This window comes from Capricornis sumatraensis, chromosome 2, assembly GCF_032405125.1.
Source record: "Capricornis sumatraensis isolate serow.1 chromosome 2, serow.2, whole genome shotgun sequence".
Classification (NCBI taxonomy): Eukaryota; Metazoa; Chordata; class Mammalia; order Artiodactyla; family Bovidae; genus Capricornis; species Capricornis sumatraensis.
In genome coordinates this window covers 115,752,501-115,757,989 of record NC_091070.1, presented here as the reverse complement: position 1 = coordinate 115,757,989, position 5,489 = coordinate 115,752,501, and positions in this window count along the sequence as shown.

Below are 5,489 nucleotides of genomic sequence, written 5' to 3'. Positions count from 1 at the left end.
CATGTCCCAAGGACAGCTTCACGGGTGACCAACACTATGAAGAGCTTCCCTCTTCATTACTGTCAGAGGGAGCTGGTACTGCCAGGAAGCTTTCTAAAATGCAAATCTGATAAGTCCCTCCTCTACTTAAAATCCTTTGACCAAATATCTCCAGAATAAAATCCAAATTATGGCAATCAAGGCTCTTCAAAACAAGGTTTCCGCCTCCCTCTTCAGCTTTATCTGCCTTGGCCCATATCACATTATCTGATTTCCTGAGTGCACCATTCTCCCTCCATAATTTACATGCTATTCCTGCAGCTGGGAATGCCTTCCCCGCCCTCATTTGTACGTGTCTTCAAAATCCAGTTCAAATACCTCCCGTAGGAAGCCTCCTCTGATGCCACAGCCCAGTTACATCCTTCCTCTACGCCATTTAGCACAGCCTGCTGACTCAGGTGTTAGTGGTTCACTTGTCTCTTGTCCCCACTCAACTGTGAGTTGAGAGGTAGGAGCACCTAACAAAGAGTTTCGCACTGAGCAGGTCCTTAATAAATGTTTGCTGCATTTCAGACACAGGATAGCATGAGGGAAGACGCAAAAGGGTCTGTCAAAGAATGGATTGCGCTGCCTGGTTGGCCTAGAGTCCAAGGGATGTATGTGCAGTGGAGATGCATGGACTGACTCTGGAAAAGAGGTGGTGTCAGTTCTTTGAAGGCCCTGGGAGCCCTGCCCAGGAGTTTGGACTTATCTGGTGGGCAGTGGAGAACCATGAGACGTTGGATGATTGGTGTTGTGCCAAAGTTGGTAGGATGGGTTGGAGAAGGTGAAGGCTGGGGCTAGAGAAGACAGGCAGCTGTTAGCTCTATATTCCAGTCTATGACACTGTCGCTTGGGCAGATTACTCAAGGCCACACAGCTGGTGAGCGGCTGAACTGGTTCTGGACTGTGCCACATCCAGAGGTCTTTGTACCACCACACCATGGCAAGTATGCAGTAGATGAGGCTTCAAGGTTGTCCCAGTGTGAATGGATACTCCATTCATCAGGACAGGATAGGTTATATGGCAGACACAATAAAATCTGTGGCTTAAGACAACACCCTTATGTTTGATTAATGCAAAAGTCCGCTGTGGTGCTGGACAACACCTTAAGGCAGCTGAGCCATCCAGGCTGCTTTGATGTGTTTCCACAGTTCCCACAATAGGCAAAGAGCACTCAGAGAATCACCTACCAGCTTCAATTTGGAAGTGACATACATTACTTCCAGTGTAATCCATTGGCTAGAACTAGTTTGAAGACCTCACTTGACTACACAGGGACTGGGAACCAGTCTTCTAGTGCCTAGGGAGGGAAGAGGACAGGAGATATTCGTGAGCAACAGTAACGCCCACCCAGGACATCAGGGGCTTGTGACTATAGATGGGGCAGGCCAAACAGCCTAAGGAACAGACATGGGATATACAAAGTTTTGCTCAGGATTTGTGTTAGGTCAAGGCTGTTCTTGTCACACCCAGCCAGCAGGGGAGCCTCATCTGAAAGACAGTACCTTCTTACCCCTTTCCTGCTCAGCGCGGTTCACCTCTGCCCCGGCTGCGGAACAGAGGGGACATCTGTAATGACTCTGAGAGGGACGGGGGACTGGTGCAGATCTCGTAGTTTTCAGATGAGGAGCCCAAGGAATGAAAGCATTCTGTGGTGCCTGCATGTGCCGCAGCCAAAGCGTGGAAACCACGGTTTGTGGATCTTAGGCATTTGCAGGCCTGTCTCCGCTGTTAGATGAGCCTTCACACTCCATCTTTGCCTCTGCAGCACCTAGTGTGAGCCTGGCACAGGAGTAGCCAAACCCTGTTAGCAGTGAGCCAAGCCCTCCCTGTGGCGTCCCTGGTGGCTCCGTGGTGAAGAACCTGCCTGCTAATGCGGGAGACCTGGGTTCGACCCCTGGGTGGAAAAGATCCCCTGGTGAAGGAAATGGCAACCCACTCCATGGGCAGAGGAGCCTGGTGGGCCACAGTCCATGGGGTGGCAAATGACTTAGTAACTTAACAACAAGCCCTGCATATGCACTCTCCTCCACAGCCCCTGCATCTGCCCCACTGCTCGGCGGTGCAGGGCATGGGGCTGCGAGAATAAGAGCCACCAGCCTCTGCAGAAAGGCAAGGGGGGAAGCCCTTTGGGGTAGCGAGGAGGGGAGAAGAGAGGTTCCACAGCACCGTTAAAAGCACTTCAAAAGGAAGGGGTGGGGCGGCGACCCCTGCTGGAGGGAACCCTGGGTGCTGGGAACGCGGAATCCATCTGTGCCTAACGTACTGCCTGGGCAAGTTGCTCCTGTGGAAGAATTTTCAGTAGGCAAAGGTCCCCCTCTCCCCCACTACTCCTCATCACACACACTCCAATCATTCCTGACTTGGCCTTGAGCAGTACTGGTTCTTTCCTTCCTTGCTTCTAACCAGACAACCCTCCTTAGTCCTTGGGCTGCCTCTGCTTCTGACAGAGCATCTGGAAGAAATTCTCACCTGAAACCCCCACCTCAGATATGCTGAGTACCTGGCAGGCTAACCACCATTCTTTCCTGCCAAGGTGAAGCTATGGTCTCTCACTGTGACAGGGCCACTCAGCCCTTCCTTCCCCTCCTCAGCCGACCGCACCAAAGAAACCAGAACCCAGGCCAAAGTATCAGAAACGTGTATTCTTTTTCTTTTAATAGTAAACCTCTTTACAACAAATATAGTGAAAGAGTTTTCAAACAAAACTCATAAGAATCTCGAGGACTTTGTCTTTTCTTATTGTGTAGAATACTAAGAAAGCATCACCATACAGCACGGAAAGAAATATTGAAAACAAATCAACAGCCACACACTTGGACTCGCCCTGCCCAGGACCCAGGAGGAGCCCCAGGAGTGTGGGTGATTGTCGGGTTTTGGGGGTGGGGCACCTCCATGGCCTGTCTCCCCCTCCCTCTGCCTCCCCGCCTTCCCTCTGGAACTTGAGTGGGGAAGACAGAGAGAATCCAGATTCTCCATATAACATTCCAGCCCCTCCTCCCCCCATACAAATCCCATTCCTTCTACCAACTGCTTAGGGGATGGAGAGAGGTGGTGAGAGGGGAGATGAGGCGTTCCCAGGCTCCATGTCGCCTCTCCTCCATGAAAGCCTAATTGCACCCCCCAACCCACCCCAGGGGATTCCAAAGAGTCAGTTAAAAATATATAGATATAGATATTTCTAGATACACTTTTACATCATTTCTGTCTCTCCAAACAAATAAATAATCAGCGAGAGAAGGTGCATTACTTCCTTCCTGTTCAAGGTGGGAAGGGCTGGATAAAGGTCAGGGGTCAGTCTCGCTGCATTGAGTGCACTGCTCGGGGGGGAGGAGAAATGTCGTGTTCCATTGTGGGGGGTGTGTGTCGGGGTGGGGGGTCCTCTTGCCCACTATCCCTGAAAGCTGTGGGAAACCTGGGGAGGGGAGGGGCATTGAATGACTCCAGTGATTACTTTGGCAAATGCCCAGTTCTTTGGAGGAAGGAGTGGGTGGAGGCAAATTTGGCTTGTGAGAGGAAGAAGAAGTGAAGTCTCTACTTGAGATCTGGGTTCTCAGGGACCAGCTCATTGGGCCGGCCAGGAGCCCGCTATCCCCAAGAGAAACTTTGGGATACCGACTTGCAGAAATGTCACATACTCAATCACAGATCAGCTCCTGCCCCTAGGGATAGAAAGAAACGGACACATACACATCCACACATGGTAATCAAAAGCCAGGTTTGCCATTTCAAGGCAGAGGGCAAAACTGGTGAATATTGCACCGTGAACTGCAGGGGCCCTCACCCCCATCCCGTGTTATCGGTGGCCAAGCCCAGCCTAGAAAGGTGGGTGGACTGATGGCGGGAATAGCCTGAGAAGGGAAGGCCAGTCATTCAGCGTTTATTGAGCACCTATCATTCACCTTTCACCCACTCAGCATTTACTGAGCGCTGGCTATGTGCCAGACGCTGGGCAAGGCTCTGCGGACGCACACATGCATGCGCAAAACTACACCCTGGCTTCTTTCAAGGTCCTGACCAAGTCTCATCTATTCTCGACACTCCCTCTAGGAACCTGCAGGAGACTGGGCATGCTGTGTGCGTGCCCAGCTGGCAGGTGCTGGGGGGCAGGTAGGCTATAAGGAAGAATGACTGCCCAGAAGGAAAAAGCCTCAGAGAGGAAGAACTTGAGTGTCATCCTAAAAGCAGGATGGGGGTGGGGGGAAGTGGGGACTCCAGGAGAGGGACCTGTGCATAACGGTGTGGGCACTGGGTGGACCATTGTGCGTGGAGTTGCAGGAGAGGTAGGGCTAAAGGGAGAAGCGAAGAGGGCCAATGCCAGATCCCCCTGAACTGAAGTATAAACATTAGAGTTGAGGGTGGGAACAGGTGATGGAGCAGAGAAAAGAGTGGGGCTCAGGAAGGAGGGTCACAGAGCAGGAAGCCAGGGCTGTATGGCTGCAAGAGCCATCTGTCCCTCTGTAAACACACACTCAGGCACACACGTGCACATACACAAACACAGGCACACGCGTGCGCCCTCAGAGCTCAATTCACACGGAGACTCACATACATGCCCAGACGGGCTTAGAGACACAAAGGCACACCCATGCAATCACACACACACACACATAAATACAAAGGTACACTCAGACACGTAAATACCAGGTGCCCTCATAAACATACTCAGGTACCTGTGCGGTCACACGAACCCCTCTGCTTCTGCTTCCTTCCCTGCATCAAGTGTCGGAATACTACAAGCGGCTGGATTGCAGAGGCAGGCAGAGACTCACCTACCACAAAACCAACTGGGCCTTGTCTAACTCTACTTTCTCATCGGGATGAAACCCCAAGGGAGCACTGCAGCCCTTGGGCAGAGGGGCTGGGCTTCTGTGAAGGAGTGGCACAGGCCCCAGTCTGCCTGCCCACGTCACCCTAGGCCAGGCCCTGGAGGGCAGGGGGTGGTGGTGGGTTGCGGGCCGGGGGCCTGCCCCCTCCAGTTTGATCTGTGATCCAGCCTGAGGTCCCTGGACCCCACGCTTTGGCTGCCCCAACTGGGGAGGCAGCAGAGAGGGTGGACTTGGGGGGAGGGGAGGGGAGCAAGAACAACAGCAGAAGAATCTCGTCTGTACAGTACGGGCCGTTTGAGTCATTATTATTACAATATACTTTGACAAAAATAGAATCTCATTTCATATCAATACAACAACAACAAAAAAACAGTTTCCTGGACTGTTACACTGCTAACGTTTTCCAAAGGTTGCTATTTACAATTACAGTAGCCAAGAGGGAAGGTGGGATGCGGCCTGGGGGTGGTGGGGCAGGAGGTAGCGAGACAATGAGGGCGCCAAGAGCAGGGAAGGCGGGGCCAGGAGCGGAAGGAGCTGGTAGGAGGGCAGGAGAGGGGGCAAGGAGGAAAGAAGGGAGGCAGGCCTTCTTCGGGCCTCCTCTGTTCCCTCTCCCACCCTCACACACCCCAGGTCCACTC